Raw genomic sequence first — 19,093 nt, forward strand, 5'->3', positions numbered from 1 at the left:
GTGATTGAAATCCCTTCCTTTCAGATGTTGCGTCGCCAAGGCGGTTGCGTTACAAGAAACGCAGCCAGGACTGTAAAGCGTACTTTGTGGGCGTGTCGCAGAAAATAGAGCCATGTAAATACATATAACGGATTCTGATCTATAGAGGCAGCTATGTCATTGCTGCAGCATGAGGTGCGGTAATCCCAGAGAGTTTCTTTGGAGCACGGATCTCTTAGAGATCCATGGATCTGACATTTGTTTTCGTACTGGATTTCAGTTCTCGATTTTGCACCAATTCAGTTGACCATTGCGATGCCTACAGGCTTCTATTTGCGCTGGTTTAGCTTTTATCGCAGTGCAGCCTGCAATTGAATTGCCCCTGCGGGTTACTATTTAAGCATGTAAGAGGGGTAAACCACAAATACCTATATATCTGCTCTACTGAATATTCATCACGACGGTTGAATTTGTTTTTGATTTTTGGTAAAAAATGCACCCCATTGCCTCCATAGGGCACTCATAGAAGGAATATTATGCTGCGCATTGTGATGTTTAAAAATTCCAGTGATTGAATTAATTACGATGCCTTCCCATTGGTCATCCTTGCTACGCAATCAAAAGGGATGCTCAACTTAGCTCGTCGTTCATGATTAAACGGCTTCGAAAAAACACGGACAGAGACAGAAAACACGTACACATATACAGCGCAGAACTTCCAACTTTTATTCGTAAAACCCTTCGGGTTAAACCACCCGAAGCGTTTTACGAATCCCGGCTGTGTCATGTAGTGGTTGTTTTGAGCGTATAAAAGGCATGCTCGAAGCGTTTTTCGAACAAAAGTTGGAAGTTTTGCGTTCTATGTGTGAACGTGTTTTCTGTCTCTGTCCGTGTTTTTTGCGCAGTTTAATCATGACGACAAGCCCCAACTAGCCCTCCAGAAAACCCTTCTTCAACTTAGCTAGAGTTGCAGAACAGCTACCTTAACTATAAAAACAAAACAATATGTGAAATGAATAATACATGAATGCTTTTTATTCAAAGGCTCAGCCTGACTTTTATGGCAGAATGGTCGTGCCCAGAAAGATAAAAGCCTAATTAGAAGCAGGCAAAAGGTTCTTTTTTAGCGCTCGTATCTGGCTGTTAGTGGTGAAATGTGAAGGTAGATTCATTAATAGGTAGTAAAACGCAGGCAATCATCCTACGAAGAAGATGTGGTCAATGAGATATGTTTTTCTTTATAAATAGGGCCTATCTTACGAATTTATTAATGAATGGCTAATTATTTATAGTAGCGACTACTGTCACGTAGAAGCACTGGATGAGCCCTTTTACTCCACCGACCAGCATTTATTTGGATTGATACAGAGGGGGAGACAAGCATCAAGCTCGCTAAATCTTTAAGTTATTTGTGGCTCACTGGAAATACGCGACAAAACCATAGCAGCAGAATGTAGCCACCTTCATTTCGTTTCGCGCAACATTTTAGTCGCGCAATGAATTCTGGCTATTAATACAGCGCAAACGCAGCGCCAAGGAGGTAAAGAAGCAAAGCGCAATGGTAGCAGCAAGCATCCGAATCACAGAGGCAACCAATATTTTTTCCCGCCAGCCGCCCGTCGCCCTTCTCTTCTCATGCAATATTGTCTTAGTATAATGTCATTTTTCGCACCTAAGCTGAAAGAAAGAATAGTGAAAACGGCTGGTGGTAGTGTTTAAAGTACATTTCGTTGCATTAAAAGACATCGCTGAGAGAGACAGAGAGAAAGAGAAGAAACCTTTAGTTAGCCAGATAGGTATATAGGACCGAGTTACGAGAGAGAGAGGGCTGAGAGAGACTGAAATAACAGTGAACATGATACTGCGGGGATGGAAAAGAAGGACATTTTGAGTAACGCAGATTGACAGCATCGCTAGCAAAGCTGCGAATGATCTACGAGTGTATATTACGTAAAACAGAGACAGGCAAGGTGAAAGGGAAAGGGCCGACAACCCAGTCGCCGATTCAGCACCCAGCAGCCGCTCCCGTCGCTAGGGGCGTGTATCCCGATTCGCGCAGGTGCCCCATAGCTCGGGAGCGAGCCTTTCGGCCTCGCAAAGCCGCAAAGCCAGATTGATTGACGGCGCGATCGTGCTCGCTACATAGAATTCCTACCCTCCATTCAAAACAGGTTACGCCGACCCCGCTTCGGCGCCGACTAAATGGATGGAGCCAGTGAAAAAAAGGCGGGTGCCGCTCTAACGTCCCGACGACCATTGGCACGCCTTTGGCCGCTGTAGAATGCCCTCAACACTTTTGCGTGACATTCATTTGAGTTGGTACGTCTGTCGACGTGAAAAACGTATATGCTACGAGCATGGGAACGGGGAGCCCGGCGATTACCTCATTTGCAGTACGCTCGTGTTTTGCACGGTCCACAGATGACATCTTTGCACATGGGCTCTCGATAACCGCCTCCTTGCACCGCAGGATACTTTACCGCCCAGCATCTCTAATGGAAACCTTAAAATGCCAGACAAAGGCACCGGTACTTTTAGCTCACGCACATGTTTTCTAGAAATACACCCATCAGCTCCGTTGGCAGCTGGGAAAAAAGCAAAGCAAAGTTCAAGTACACTCAGTTGGGTCATTGAATTTTGTTTGCGTGTTTTAGGTAACATTTAGGGTGAAATCTACCAGGCACATAACACGCCAACATTGTCTAAATTACCTAAAATATCAAAACGTTGTGTAATCTGCAGCCTAAAGCCATAGGCCAATTAAGTAGGGCCGTAAATTATTACAGAAGTCTAGAATCCAATACAGTAGCCTCTTAACAAGCCAATAATGGTTCCAAGTAATATACTGAAATACAAAAAATTATAAAAGACATAATGAAACTACTAACATATATAAATAAGACCGCCTTAAAACAACTAAGCAGACTGAAGTGCTTTGTGTAATTTTTTTTACAATCACTGGGACTTTCATGGACACAATATTTGTTTTTACTGTAACCAGTAAGGACGCTTCTCCCCCAGTCAAGATTTCTTTAGTGCTACCCTAATTCCCCCTCCGCAACCCTACCAAAACAGTAATGGTGGAGTAAGCACGAAAACCACCACTAATATAAATAGTTTGAGCGCTGTATGGTGCTACATCTTTCACACGGGCAAAAGCACAAAAAAAAACAAAGCACAAAAGAATACTCAGTACAATAATAGCTCTAATTTAGCCTATTGTTCTGTTTTCGTTCCCCACTTTGCTAGTGTATTCCAGCAGCGGAGCGCTTGCATCCAGCTAGGTTTCCGTAACGTATTTCTATTTTGTGGCCTTTCTTGTAGTTTTCTGGGTACAATTTTCGCCTTCACCCTCTCAGTATGTCGCCTTACGCCATTGACACCATAGAGTGCACCACTAGTAACATTTGTAATACTCGTCAATCATAATGACATATTTACGTCTGCAAAAACATAAAACTAAGTCGGGCAGAATTGCAATTCACCCAAAAAGCAATGTATATCCTTGACGTTATATACAGAAAGACAACTGAGGAGCTAGATCACCACATCGTCAATATCAGCACACACATTTAATAGATCTATAATTTTCCACCCATTAGTTGAGTTTCACAGCAATTTCAAAGCAGCCAGCGATGAACTACAGCCAATTAGCGATGTGACGTAGACAGACCGGGGCGTATCTTTATGCATCAAAATAAGTAGTATGCTAACTAAAAAAGGGTGAATATTGTTTGCAGAGGGAACACTGGGATGCACGCATCCTCTTGTGAATGATACCCTTGTGGAGGATAAAAGGTGGGCATTTGAGCATTCATTGCCTCAAGTGCAAAAGCAAGAAGAATTGTCGTCCTCTCTTTCCTCAATGTGAAGTTCTTTATAAAAGCAAGTGTAAAACAATGCGCGAAATTGTTGAGGCAATTGAGATAGCACGACCTGGCGATGATTGTGTAAGTGGTGCGTCGATTTTGCTGTCTGAGAAAGAGATTGCATATCTTTCATCTTTTACATGTGCAGCCAGATAATAGTTTTTCTTGTTTGTGTTTTTCCTTCGCATGCGCATGTGATCTCAAGTGTACATATATTCTGCTTCTCGCATGAAATTAAAATCAGTTGGAAGTAAGCGCTCGTGTGTCTGTCTCTTGCTGTTGTCCGTGTCTTTTTTCTGCGCTTTCCAGATTTACCATGTCTAACCAGCTCGCCCAAATGCTGCCATTATTGAGGATACCCTTGTGGATTAAAAAAAACACAGCAAGAGGTTCTTGGGAATGACAACGGTGCTGTTGCTTTTCCCAGATCTACGAATGCTCCCAAGAGCCGAAAACTGCATATTTACTAGAGCAATTCTAGTTTTGTTCTCTTGCATTCCTTTTGCTTCGATAATGTTCATAAGGCATCGTACTGCTCCCTTTATGCTAAATTGCTGTGTGTACACGTTATATAATGAGCCATTTCATGCCCTGGACGTTATCATGCATAGGGAAAAGTTTTCTGGCGGGTAAAAAAAAATGTAGGAGCTTTTGGCGTTGTCTGCTGTCATTTTATCTGGAAGGGCTTCCAGCGCCTGCTAATGTTTAACTAGGTGGTTTCTTTCAAGGCATTCACGTGAGCTACAAAGTTTTACTTTCATCTTTGAGGAATCCGCTAATTGAGAGTCCATGCTGTCATGGACGTCTACCAACGAAACTAGAGAGAGGTAGTGCCCTAGGTAACGTTCGCCTATAAACCGCAGTCCAGGAGACGACCCGCATCATGCCCTTCCATCTGCTGCATGGCAGACAAGTCACCGCCATGCTTGACGTTATGCTACAGTATAAACAGCCGGACAACGTATCATGTCCGGCTTGAAGGAGAATGCGCGGAGGAGGCTCTGCAACTAGCAACAAATAAAATGCAGAAATGGTGTACGTGTGTGTGTGTTTGGGGGGGGGGGACACTTGCACGGCGTCTTGGTCTCTAAGAACAAGGATTCAAGTGGTACTTTAGGCCGTACACCGTTGCTCACCGCATCCGTTGAACTTGATTAGGAGCGGCTGCAGTGCGCAACGCAGCCTTGTTCACGCCGTTCTCCACCAGCAGTCATTGTTCATGTAGTGCGGCCTGAGCGATATTACAAAGGAATCATTGAGAGCCCTCCCCTGGTTTTCTCGCTACATTGTTCACACGCAATAAAGACGCTTCGTGGACAATCGTACTTTAGCGCGGTTGTGTTTAGCACCGACACTAGCATCTTTCCGAGAGGAAGGCAGTATAGCACCGGTAAAACAGCAATTGCCGTAGTTTAGACGAAGTAGACGCTGCTGCTCGCTTATCCATCTGCGTTATGGGTTTACTGGTGTGCTGCCGGTTCCGGCTGTTTCCCTGCTGGCTTGCAATATCTGAGGCAGTCCTATTTCTATGCTAGAAAGAACAATATATTTTGCGAACACACATCTGCCCCACAGTTGCTGGCTGGCTAACATATTGTCTCCCAGAAGTAAACACGCTGTCATATCATCCTGAGTGAAGATATCGTAGTGCGCCTATCAGCTACCAGGAGAGGACATCAAATAATCTCAAGACCTTACTGACAAATGTAATGAAATTCACATTCCTGTTGTACTCAGCAGAAAGAGGAACAAACAAAAAGTGTTTGAACGAATGGCCAAATTACTTTAAAAAATTTCCTTTCTTCAAAAACGGAGAAAATGCTGATCGCCGAGAAGAAAACAAAATTCATTCTCTCATCATTTATCACCTGGCTAATAATGGCGGCTGCTAAACTTACTAAATCGAAACTTTCTTGCCGATATCCTATGTGTCGTGTTTGCGTGTCCAGGAGCTTTCTGGTCAGGTTGACTCTTACACATTTACTACAAAAGCACACTACTGATTCATATCCTTCAGCCTCCCATGCACACGGCATAAAGTTTCCTCTACGTGGGGCGTGCGTACATTGACATAATATTTGTAGCATCTGCTTGGTGCCTCAGCAGCGTGGATGGTCGAGCTAGCGTGACGCAAAGCCATTGTTCTGGGTGATGCATGTTGTCAAATCGATTATGCAGGAAATCGAAGAGGCCCTTGATTTCGGCTAGGAAGTCGAGAGTAATGCGCAAAAAAGAAAGGGGTCTCATAAATAAGCCTTACAGTGACCCGTAACACAGGCTGGGAGTACTCTCTCGTCCAACAAATAATGAACTTGAACTCTCTCCCCCACAACTTCTGAGACGTTAAAGAAAAAAAAATGGGGAGGAGGTGTCAGTAGCATCAGCACTCCACAAGGGTCCGTCCTCTCTCCTTTCTTATTCAACGCCATCCTCATTCCCCTCGCCAGGATACTATCTACGATACCTCATCTTAGACACACCCTTTATGCGGACGACATCGCACTATAGCCCACACACGGTAGTAATGGCGACATAGAGGGTACCTTACAAAGTGCCGCATCCCTCATACAAGTACACGTCCAGAGCATCGGACTCTCATGCTCCTTACAGACGTCTGAGCTACTCATACTTCGCCCCACAATCCGCGGATACCCCACCAAACCCATTGCCATTGAACTCGATAGTCGTCTCATCCGGAGGTGACTACGCACCGGGCTCTGAGACTTCGCATCCAGAACAATGGAAAGCACACCTTAACCCTCAAGGAACTAAAGCAGGTGACAGGCGCGATATCTCACCTCATCCCCCGAGTTTCGGGCCATCACAGAGCCATGGAGGAGAATGACCTATGTCGTCTAATTCACGCCTTCGTCCTCAGCCATTTCTTACACACAGCCCCTATTTCCGACTCAACAGGCAGGAAACGGACGCTTTGGACGTCATGTTGCGCACGGGGTTCAAGACGGCCCTACATCTCCCAATCAATACTTCCACAGAACGCCGTGTACAGCTTGGCCTCCACAAAACAGTTGGGGAGCTTGGGGAAGCCCATCCTAAGCCCAATACTTGCGTCTCACCAAGACCTTCACCGCTCGCCATATCCTGGAAACTTTAGACATTCGCGTCCCAGCGAATGACCCTACCCTCCTTCCCATACCTCGCCCCCTCCACCAAGACCTTTTCATCAAGCCTCTCCCTCGCAACATGCACCCCCAGTATCACGAGCAACGCCACCGAGCCCGAGCAGCGGCGCTCCACAATTACTACGGCTCCGAAACGGACGCCGTATGGGTGGACGCCGCATGAACAAGTGCGGGAGCGGTATTGGCCGTCACCGATTTTGTCCTGCAACCTCTTGCTACTCAACAGAATAGTTAAGCGGGCGAGTTGGTGACACATTATTAGGCGAGGAAGCAGCCATTGCCTACGCGCTTGCACACACGAAAGCACGCTACATAATTTCCAACTATAAAGCTTGGTGGATTTCACGTTTCTGCGTTTAGCATATTGAGCTCGCCCGCCGCTAACCCGCCCTACTATGTGGAACTGATATGGGTGCCTGCGCATTCCGGGAATCGCGGTAATGAGGCAGCCAATGCGTTATCCCGAGGATCTTTAAACCGGGCGCGAAGGCTCCATAGACGCCCATTGGGCCAAACAAATGGCGGCTCATGGGCACCGCCATATTGGGGGGCAACTACGTATGAGTGACGTTGAATGACGTCACGCATACGTATGGTTTTAGCGCGAATTTTTAAGTGGTCTTTTTATAGAACATGCATTTACAAGCCGGTATCTAATGAAGGTTGCCTGTCAGTGCGCACCAACCTTTGCCAGTCAAATGTGGTCGAGTTCCTGCTAGTTATGGCCTTGTTAATGTGCAATTCGGAACCCAATGAAAGTGACTGGCAAAGAAGGCAGCATAGAAAGGCAGCAACACTTTCAGACGCTGGCTTACCTTGGCTGGCTAAGAATGCAATCATGCATGATTCGTAGTGGAAACCTTGGTGGAAATACTGGTGCTAGTACTTTTGAGTACAAGGTATGATGCACAGGCTCAAGTGCACAGTTTGCAATACAGTGTACGGCAAGTATGGTTTTCATATTCATGGTTTATTACAGCAACCAAACAAATACAGTGATAAAGCACACCAACAAAAAATACGCGTCACAGGCAGCTCAAGCAGTAGTTTCTTTAAGCTGGCTATTCATCTCAATGGTCACAGTGCGGATAGAATAACGCCCTGCAGTTCCACGAAAGTTGCGAGGTAGGAAATTGAAAAACATAGAAGACAGTGCTAAGACAGCTTCAATTGAGGCAAATATGACATGACATAAGTAGGCGCATCAACACATAGACCATGCAGCACACTGGGATTACGCTTCACATTTCATTTCTTCAGCTGAAATATATTAACAGCTGTGTTTACATCTACAGGGCATGTTATAGCTAGCTTTAGCATCAATAAACCTGCTCAACGCAGGAGCACACCACACAGTGAGTCTACGTACAACCTCCAGAACTACTTCTAGTCGTCAGCCGGATCAATTTGAACTAATTCTAATTCATCAAAAGCATACACGAAGTACAGCTTACACCGAGGTTCAAGGACATTAACGTGGCAGTACGGCATGTAATCCTTGTACCCTACGCTACAACATAGCCAAATAAAGGTGCAGGGCTGTTCTGCTGTTCGTTGTGCTGCAAATAATCCTACTAAAAGCACTCAAGATGCAATAAGCCTGCTTGAAGGTGGCTTGGTAGCCAGTGGTGCTGAGTGGCAGTTACGATGACAGTGGTTCATTTCATTATACCTGCGAGCACGAAACTGGAAATATTGGGCATGTGGAAAAATGGACCCGAATGCCATGGAAACTAGGCGAATCCATTGCCTATAAGGTCTCCATTGGGAGCCATTCACTTTTATCTTTGTGGAGGTTTATCTGGCAATATTCTGCAAGTACATAGGGGACACTTGAACAAGCTGCAAATTACACAAAAGCACGCAAAAGAGTGACATAGTGGAATTAAGGATGAATGACTCAGGCTATTTTGCAGCTTGCGCAATGTAGCAACATCAAAAAGCACTGCTACTAACTCCAGAATTACAGTTTTCATTTCCTCAACCTCACTGCCTGCTTCGTGGCTTTCCGTTTAGTTGTTTGACTGTGTAGCTGAAGGTTTTTGCTGCGTGCAAGCCAATATAACCTAACCCTGACGAACAGGGCAAACAAACTATCATAAACATCATCCCCACACACAGTCAGCAATTTTTCTACCTTGGCTTGAAGCAACAAGCACAGATCATGCTACATGTTCTTTTCCTATAACATTGGAAGTAGATACAACAAAAAGCTGCTCGCAAGCATTGATGAAAGCTACAAAGGAGGGTACCGGAAACGATAGGCTTCCAAAGTCACCTTCTCCCGGATTTTTGACACTTATTTACAAGAGAACTTGGTTCTGATCGGCAAACGTGGCGTTTTCTAGTCTCAGTTCACACGTAAGTTACCCTGTAACACACCTGAGGTCATTCATAAATTTGCCGGCAAGCCACCCAGCAAAGTAGACAATGTTGTTCTCTGCCATTGGAGATGGATAATCAGAAGGCAAAACTTCTACTGCAACTGGCAAAGATGTGGTAGCTGTGCAAAGAGAAGGAACAGATTTAGTAAAACAAACTGGGAGAGTGGCTAGAAGGCTAGACATGTCTTCAGCACAGTTGCTGCTTTCCGACAGTTTGAAGAGGTTGCTGACTAAAAGATGTGTGAATGCTGCTTGAAACTGCCGGCAGGACGAGTTGCTGTTTGACCCGCATTTTGACCTAACAATTGAAGAAGTGTTTTCAAGTGCATCCTGGTTCAGGTGCCTGGTAAGGAGGTAAGTGAAACCTTAGCGAGAGGCCAGGTGGTTCCATAACAGCAGCACATCCCCGGATGCAAAGAGGCTGCCGTGCGCAGCCTAGAACTTCGATGTGCTTAAAAACTGCAATGCACTCTTCCAAGAAATCTTCGTGCACAGATCCTGCACACATCGCAGAGGCATACGGAGACTTTCGCCGCTTTTGCGAAATATTTAAACTGTCGAAGAGTCTATCGATTCTCTCAACAAATCTGGCTGTGTGAATAGCCTCTGCTGGCAATTGCTGGAATGTTACTAATGTGCACATTGCAGCAGCGCAATGATTGCTGAATACCTGTGCTGCGAGTTTTACAGACATCTTCGAAGCAAAAGGTAAATTGAAGTGCCGGGCACTCAACTTCGGGATAGACCGAATTTGCACTTCTCTATCCCTCTCATAAGCTTGTCGTATGTAAGAGCTCCTAAGAATGTCACTGCCTACCCTGAAGTTGGACTTGAAGAACATATTGCGCAAGCAGTTCAGAAAATGTGGTAGATCGAAAATAAAGAAAAGTGGTTCACCATTCACACTTAAGTAGGGCTTCTTAGGGGTCACAAGGTTCGAGAACAAAGAAACATTCTGCTTCCCCTGATCGCAAACCACTGCCACAGGCTGCAATCCAGCTCCAACAAATATTTCGTGACATTTAAGGAGAAGGTTATGCAGAACAGTCGCAGGCGCCGCCTTATCTGCAAAGAAATAGCCAAGAGGCTGCTTCCACGGCGTACATACTCCCTTGGCCATGAACACAAGTGCCTTGTTTGCAAGATTTGGACCTTGTTCTGCACTGTACTCTTCCAGTCTTTCAAACCTGTCAGACACTGGATTGTACGACAGCTCCTTTGAAATATGCATCTCGTCAAATATTATGGTGCAAGCCCTGTCTTGTCGCGGAATAGACGCTGCCCGTCTCTTGATCAAAGCAAAAACTTCAGGATAAAATCCAACCCTGAGTGGTACAAGTGCAAGCCACAGCTGCAGAGACCTAACAGATGGAAGTTTTAGGAGTTTCCTGCAGTATCTGTAACCTTTCGGGCTGTGGAAGTATAAACCTAAAGCAAAGGCTTTATTTTGGCTGCACCATCGACGGCCAAACCTGCTGACGTTTTGCATCTTCAACTGAGCTTCAATAAAAGCAGCAACAGCTGGTGTTAAACGCTCACGCAGACCCTCTACCAATTCAGATATGATCCTCATCCGTCTGCGCTGAATTAACCGTTCTTGCAGCCTCTTGTTGCGGTTACGGAGCTGCCTGAGCTTAGCACGAAGTTTCTGAAGTGGCCGCCTGTCATTGATGGGGCTGGTGGATTATCCTGCAAGGAACGGAATCGACGGAAGAGCAATAAGTTGCTACCTCTGGTTTAGTGATACCTGCATGTAATCTGGCAGCACCAAGATGTGCGCAATATTGTGAAAGAGTTCTAAAACTGCTAACCTTCATGAGAAAGTGGCGAACTGCTGAACGGAGCTCCTGGTGACAGATCAGCACGCGCTGACAGTGCTGTGGCCGCAACCCCGCCGTGCCAGGTTTCAAAGATGAAGCGCTTGCTTCAGTGCTTGATCTTGCATATGTGTGGTCAGCTGCGACCACAGAATATAAAGAACAAAATATAGTGACGGCACAGTTCTGGAAGTGAAGCCAGAAACCCAACAATGCACAAATAATAACCAAGCACCACAGGCACAATTAAAACTTACACGGAACCATCATAAATCCATTGGCGTGGGAACAAGCTTGGGGCAGCATAGAACAAGCCGAGCTAGCACCATCTGCATCTGCGCAGCGCACAGATGAGGAATTGTTGCATATTTCTAAGCCATACCTCCTCAGGCTGTTCCAGCAGATACGAAAGAACGATCACCTTCTTGGAAGAGTTGCAGTGACTGGGACGACTGGGGGCGACTGACGCTGGATGTACCCCTCGCCAACAGGTCCACCGGAGACTGGCTATCACAGGAAGCAGTTGAATTGGCTCTAAATTGTCACTGTTTTCAAAAGACTTATCCCACTTATCCCAGTGCTGGTTCTCCAGCACGGTGCACTGATACCGAAGTTTCACTCAGAGATGATGAAAAACCCACGTCGGTGCTGCATTCGCTTGAGGTGTCTGAAATGGCAACATTATTCCGGAAAGGAAAGAGAACTCAATACTTTTATGGTAAATAATCTCCAAAGAACTATACCTTCCATAGCATACGGTTCACATACGACATCACTATAGGAAACAACTGCCCATCTAATAAAATAAAATTTTGTTTACCAACCTTATTAATTAGGCACATTATTTTGATGTCATCAGTAGCTGTAGAGCATCAGTGAATTTTTTGTAATTTTTCTCTGCTATGTTTTACTTTGAAGAGTGCGAAATGCGCCTATCAAGCAAACAGCAATAGCTCGCAAATAAAGTAATGTGCACCATATTGCTTCCAGATTTATGCAGGTCAACCTATGGCCTATGCTGGAACAAGAATGAAGAATTCGTAAGCAATTACTGCAAGAAAGAAAAACGGTCAAAAATTGGCTTTCGCTAGCATGAATATGGAGGCAAAAGGCAAATACACAAATAATTATTACTACACTTCTACAATACACTTCAGTGCATGCTTTGATACATAATACATGAAAACATAATATCTCGAGAAGCTTTTCATTAGGTGTAGCCTGCCCATGTCTGCATACGATTGCATCATGATAAAACTGAAGATGAAAAAAAATCTCTGTGCGTAGAATAAAGCAAAGTTCTCTAGTACTAAAATTCTTCAAACGTGTAGGAAGGCATCCTTATGCATTTAAATTCCAGGTTTATGTCCACATGTGCAGGTTTTTATCCCCCCTCATTTCATTTCAGCTATCAAAGGGATGACGAGAATGTACTCTGGTCGCGAGAGAGATCACTCATACGAGGATTGGTTTCACGGTGAATAGGAAAGTTTCAATTCCTGCTTGCTGCAAAACATGCAACGTTGCTTGGTTTTCTTTCCTGAAGTGGCTAGCGGCATCAAACAGCGTGAACTGGAAGGCTGACAGGCTCACGTTAAGGTCCTTTGGAGCCCTTTGCCATAACAGACCACCAAATATCCCGCTTCTGTTATCATTTTTTTACCGGAAATATCAGGCAACAGTGATCACATGGTAAGTGTACTTTTTTCGCACCCACAGCCTAGAAACTCACTTCAGCAGCCCTTGCCTACTAAGCTTGTGGCATCAGCTTACTACAAGGACAAAACTAATTGCATACTAAGCGTGCTAGGCTGTACATTTGTCAAGAACCTCACATACAGTGAACAGTGCATACCAGGAGGAAAAGAATTTCAATCCCAACCTCGGGAAAATGCGCCTTGCGCAATATGGAACGGCACACAGGAAGTACTCAAATAAAGGGGCTGGAGCACCTCCTTATGCGAGTGTCTAGCTGATTCAAATCTTGCAGCAATCAGTGAATTGGTAAACTTGCATACAAGAGACGCAAAACGAATATACATATGTATATATATATATATATATATATATATATATATATATATATATATATATATATATACAATTTCAAGTGAAAGCGACGCTTTCATTTCGGCTTCGCTGAGCAGGGTGCAGGCTAAACTTTGCTGAAAATTTTAAAGCCACAAGAAAGATAATTCGTTTTGCTTGCAAAAGAAGATGAATTTTTTACGGCTACGAGAAAAAGTAAAAATTCCATTTTAAGACAAAAATTGGCAGTAAAAGAGCGGCGTATACCGTAAAAGTTTCATAAACAAATTACCGTCAATGCTTCCTCGAGTAGGCAAAGCAACGGGTCGCAGCTTTTTTGACGACAGATACGCAGACGGTTCGAAGTGCTTGGAACAAACCCGCAAGTCTCGCAGCTGCCACGGTGTCTTCTTCTCCAGGCTGACGGTGTGGCAGAACTGCACCCACGCTCGGCACCTGTACGTGATGTAACGTGCACGTTATTCACAATTGCGCCGTAAGGAATACTGCATACTCCAAACGCCAATGCGTCATTATTCCTGTCAATGCTAACTGCAGTACAATGTACTTCCATTATATCTGAACTATAGTAGTAAATGCTCGCCCCAAGCTCTCAGCGCCCAATAGTGCGGTTACGTACGCTCGTCATCATGTCATGCGGGTAGCTATACTTTTCTATGGTTAAGATTGACGAGAATGAAGTGCGTTTAAAGTTACCTTAACGGTCATGCATATGAAGAATAGCAATAACAAGACAGGCAGTAACTCCTGCTGAGTGAATTCGGTTAAAGCACCCTCAAGGCCGCGCATATACACGTGGCTGAATTTCGATACTGCCAGTTGCGAGGGTCAAATTGGCTTCGCAGTGTTGGAAAACTAAACAGTGTTGTGCTCAGACTTTTCAGGCAGCACAATTGTTTTTAAATTGGCCTTCCGGTCAGTGGTATGCGCGTAGTTGCTCCTGAGAGCCCGGTATCAAGTTAATGCTGGTGATAGCCAACTGCATGAAACTCACCATAAATCAGACAAATGGTGGGCCTCTTTCGCACAGCTCAGCCCTTAACGTGTGTGCCCTGTAGTGTAGTACATAAATATCCCCGAAAAAATGAAGCCACGTGTGCACGAACTGGTTACAGAAACAGAAGCGAACAGCCCAACGAAAGCATTCGGAGCATACCTAGAGCAGACGCCTTGTAGCACACGACACTGACAAGAGCTCACCTGTGAAAGTGCAGCGGGAAGCAGTGTAGCTTGTCACCGACGGTACTGCCCATGCTGTCGCAATGTGCCACGGCGCATCGTTTCTTCACACGCCGCAAGCTCATTTTGAAATAAAGCGCTAAGCGCTTCAAAATAACAGCGCGAAGCGTGCAAAGACGGAAAAAGACTTCGCACTGGCCGCACGTCGAAGGAAATGACAAAACCGAGAAAACTGCCGAAGCGATGCGGCGGGGTGCAAATTTTACAAAACGGTGACAGAGATGCGACGCGCAAGTACGACGAAAACTTCGCAAAAGGGACATTTCGAGACCGGCGAGCTAAATGTATAACCTTTACCAGGCGCGCTATTGCAGACAGCTGGCGATAAGAAACCGCTTCGTGAGCTCCCGCGGCCACTGTGGCCGGGTGCCGAAACAAGGCCTGCAAAGTCAAGCTGCAAATGAACCGCAGACTCATCAACATGGGGCGTAACAAGAACGTTTCAAAAAATTAAAAATGCGACGTAAAGTTTTGCTAAAATAGTTTACCTATTTTATAAAACGTGGCATTAAAATATTTATTTCTTTACGTTGTTTTAAAGCGTTTCTATTTGTGCTTTTGAATTTTATTATCTAAGTGTTTCGGCCCCCCCAAAGTGGCTGTGCTGCTGTCGCGCTAGACCGTTTTTGGGCGCAGCATTCGCCACCATTTTACATCCGCCTTGCAAAACCCTCACCGATCCCTTCCGCACCCTTTGAAACAACCCCACCACCACCCTCGCCCACATCTTGTTCCAATGCCCGGCGGATCCTATCCCGCGATGTCTAGAGCACCTCACCACCTGGGAGGACTGGGAGGCCCTGCTACACCCTGAGGACCCGGTTCGGCATAAGATCGCCAAGGAATAATTTGCCGACGTAATGAACCATAGGAGCATGAGTTTTTGAGTTTAGCGGGCCGTGCGGTGGCCCAGGGGCATGCATGTCCTAAACTCCTCTGTTTTAATAAAGTTATTACCACCACCTACTAACCAAAGCAGTATTGAAGGTCTAGCAGGCTTACCCTAAATTAACGATAAAAGTCCCGAATACGCACTGAAGTTGCGGTGTCTGGATAAGCAGAACAGCGGAGAAGTGGGCCGCTTGGATGTAATTAATTTTAGAAATAATCATTGCAAACGAAAAAGGACTAGAACGCTGGACACCCGAGCGTTAATGAGCAGAACAAATTTTTTGGCTGGATGAGCAGTGTGGACATAAATAATTGCTTTATGAATATGAAGCGGAACTCCCATCAAGACTCGTTAGATGATGACTGGACTGCGTAAATCAAAAACTTGCCTTCTATGAATGCACACCTGGAACTGGAACCGTAGGTTGTATATTCATTGTCGATGTAGCAAAATGCATCGCTCTCAAAGGCATGCACCATAAGGCGGTCCGGTTAGCGTCATTTCTTGGCGGTTACGCGAGGTATTATAGCGATTGCATCTAGTATCTCTCTCAGCTTGGAAACAAAGGGGCAGGGGTATACACGTCTACGCCTAAATATCTAGCGATAGCTCTGGTCTTGCAAGACACACTTTTGCAGGGTTAAAGTGCTCATTTCAGAATATTATTGTTCGCTTTCACACTGGTTGACGTGCACAATGGAGAGTGTTCCGATCAGCAGTCGTAGCAGCGAGGTAGACGTTGACTTCGAGTATGCAAAGTGCAATGGTAAAGGTGAAAAGTAATGATAAAAATATCAAATTCAAATGTGGTGGAACCATGGGCACCATATTTTCATTACATTTGACCTTGATGCTTTTAATTACCACGTTTATTGGTGGTGGCCTTGCCATACTTTCTTGTACACATAGTTGCCATAAGGCTAATCTATTACTGTGATGGCTTATGAAATTATGTCAAGCCACAGGCACGGAGATTAATTTTTGCCTCCAGTAAACTACCTCTTTAAAAGGAGCTGCAAAATATTGTGATGAAGCACTCGTCATACCCTAGTTGTATCGAGCAACCTACTTAAAGTCAGTGTTACGTTGAGGAACCCAAGTCACCAGCGGATATCTGGAACGAATATAATTTAAAACACTATTTTGCAGTGAAATAAAGGTCACTGCCTCTGTGAAGCGGAATTACCTTTGACGATTTCTGGATTAACTTAAAGAAATCTAGAAGATTTATCCTGGATTAGAACCAACGGCCCTTCAGCCGCCAGCCTAGCACGGGGTCGGCTTAGCCAGAAATTGTTTGTTTTTGTTTACTGCTTTTATTCGACAAAAGCACAAACTGGTCAAATTTTAAAAATAAATCAGTTTAAATGCAAAAGATATAACTATAATAAGTTGGAGCTGACAAATTTTCAAATACATTCTGAATTTGTGAAACTAAGGAACACAAAACTGAGTTTTGAAAACATCACTGATTTGTCGACACAGCCGTAATCGAAGAATCGGGCCACTTGTATGTATTTCATTTTGGTAATAATAATCGCACACTAACGAGGACTTACACTAATGGACACACGAGCGCTTATAAGCTTATGAAAAGTCGTTTGGTTTATTTTGTAGAGTTTAACGTCACGAAGTGTAGAGTTTAACGTCGGCTATGAGATATGTCATAGTGGAGGACTCCGGTAATTTCGACCACCTAGGGATCTTTGACGTGCACTGAAATCGCGCAACACACGGTCGTCTTGCTTTTAACCTCCATTGGCCGGGATTTGATCCCGCATCCTTGGTAACAGTAATCGAGCGCCATAACCCATGCGTCACCCAGGCAGGGTATTATAACATGTGAGATTCATATACATGTCACATCGACTTCTGAGAAAAGTGTGTGTTCATGAGCATGTGCCTGATTTTGTCATTAATAGGCGGTGAAGCAAAGTTGGTGCTCGTGTTTATTATCCTGATCCCCTTAAGACATAGAGACACCAGCATGCATCTGCCACAGGAACACCTCAATAGTATGATTGGCTGCCGTAAACGATGAAGCTCGAGGAGAAATGTTCGCTCTGTAGAATCTGCCAAGCAGATGAAAGATGAAACCTTGCTGCACCACTTCGTTGGCAAAAAGACTCGAATACTTCGGCCTGCAAGGTCCTGTAGAACTTCTAACAACTGAAGCAGGCTCTGTCGTAGACAAAGGGCCACATATAGGCTTCAGCCGCACAAGGCGGAAGGCTGTCCGATGGCGCAGTGAATCACTGGCACATCGCCGCAACATGAGCCCAGCACCAGGCCGAGGGAAAGCTTTTATCCATTGAAAACCGGTGGGTACTCGGCCGCACCGGGCCGGGGTGCCTTTGAGCGGGGTACCTTTTCAACCACAAATTAGTTTTCGCTTCAGGCATTGCCTTCGTGTGTTCTAGCTTCAGACGTCGCCTTTGTACAAGCATTCTAAATTTACTTCCTCTTCATTTTCTTAAGAATCTTCAGATTTTTAAAAATAAAATCAGATTATTCAGCTTTTTAAGCGTAACCCGGCTTTTAAAGCATAACCCAGAGAGACTGCTCTCAGCAGCATGAGATCAAAGTAGCCTTCTACTTACTTTATTCTCGCAGCCCAACATATGGTGTCTGCTATTTGTAGTTCTTTCTTGCCTAAAGTGACTAGATATATTTTTATCATTTCCAGTGTAAGATTCCTTCTTGACATTGCCGACTTATCCCCGTCGATACCCACCTGCTCACAGAAAAATGAATGAGCTGACGACGTGTCTCCTTTCCGTGCTCATTGTTGGGTTAACGCAGTATGTGATCCATCATCTCCCGCGGGAGTGTCTTGGCCGGCTCGTGGTTGTTATTGAATTTGACTTTTTTTTTTCCAATACGGTTGTAAGACCATTTTTCATGTTTACACGCTAGGGTCTGGAATAATAAACGGAAATTCTGGAAAGCCGGACAAGGAGAAAAATGCGAAGCTTGGCGCCGCCGCAAGACGCAAGCGGTACACGGGAAACTGCAGATCCACGGATGAAAGTATTGTTTTTGTGTTATTTTGTCACCAGAGCTATAGAGCAGTTTGCCGCGAGTGAACAGTTTGAGCGATGATGCAGTTTGAAGATTCCATCACTCTTTAGCACTTCAGGTTACGTTTTGAGACAGAGGCTACCGCCTTATGCTTTATTCTTTAAAGCTGCAAACCGGTTAGTATAGGCCGACGAGTGTAACATAGGCAACTGACATGTTAGAGTTGGATATAAAAACAAAAAATTCGACCTGGTGCATAAAACAGATCGAAATTTGTCCGGGCTTTTAGCAACATTAAAGCAGAACTTCAAAAACTACGATGCCTCCGGTGTGGGAGCTGTGGTTTAGACGAAGAAGTGAGGACTAAAGCAAGAAAGACACGAATGAAGGGAAGAAAAGACCGTGGACGATTAGATTCTCCCCTAGTGCAAAATGTCAGAATGATTTTCAGCTTGATTGATTGTTTTATAGGAAGGGAAAAGCGCTGTAACTGTCTCACTTGTTTTCCGTGGACACCTCAACCGCGCCGTATGGGAAGGGAGAAAGGTGCGATTGAAAGTGGGAAGAGAGAAAGAGGAGCCGTAGTGTAGGGCTGCGGAGTAACTTCGACCACCTGGGGTTCTTTAACGTGCGCTGACATCGCACAGCACACGGACGCCTCTTCGTTTCGACTCCATCGAAACGCAGCCGCCGAGGTCGG

At 44.9% G+C, this 19,093-nt stretch overlaps 2 pseudogenes across 1 annotated transcript; both read right to left on the reverse strand.

Annotated features, from left to right (window-relative positions):
- Positions 1–7,919: 7,919 nt before the first annotated feature.
- LOC146186710 (uncharacterized) lies at positions 7,920–10,617 on the reverse strand (annotated as a pseudogene).
- A 327-nt stretch (positions 10,618–10,944) lies between these two features.
- LOC146186711 (uncharacterized) lies at positions 10,945–14,743 on the reverse strand (annotated as a pseudogene). Its single transcript, XR_014708314.1, has 7 exons — positions 14,442–14,743; positions 13,513–13,676; positions 11,762–11,859; positions 11,614–11,699; positions 11,450–11,527; positions 11,187–11,332; positions 10,945–11,064 (listed from the first exon to the last, which is right to left on the reverse strand). The product of XR_014708314.1 is annotated as an uncharacterized LOC146186711 (transcript).
- Between the last annotated feature and the right edge of the window lie 4,350 nt (positions 14,744–19,093).

This window comes from Amblyomma maculatum, chromosome 6 (assembly GCF_055883805.1).
Source record: "Amblyomma maculatum isolate TAMU_Amacu chromosome 6, ASM5588380v1, whole genome shotgun sequence".
In the NCBI taxonomy this organism is placed as follows: domain Eukaryota; kingdom Metazoa; phylum Arthropoda; class Arachnida; order Ixodida; family Ixodidae; genus Amblyomma; species Amblyomma maculatum.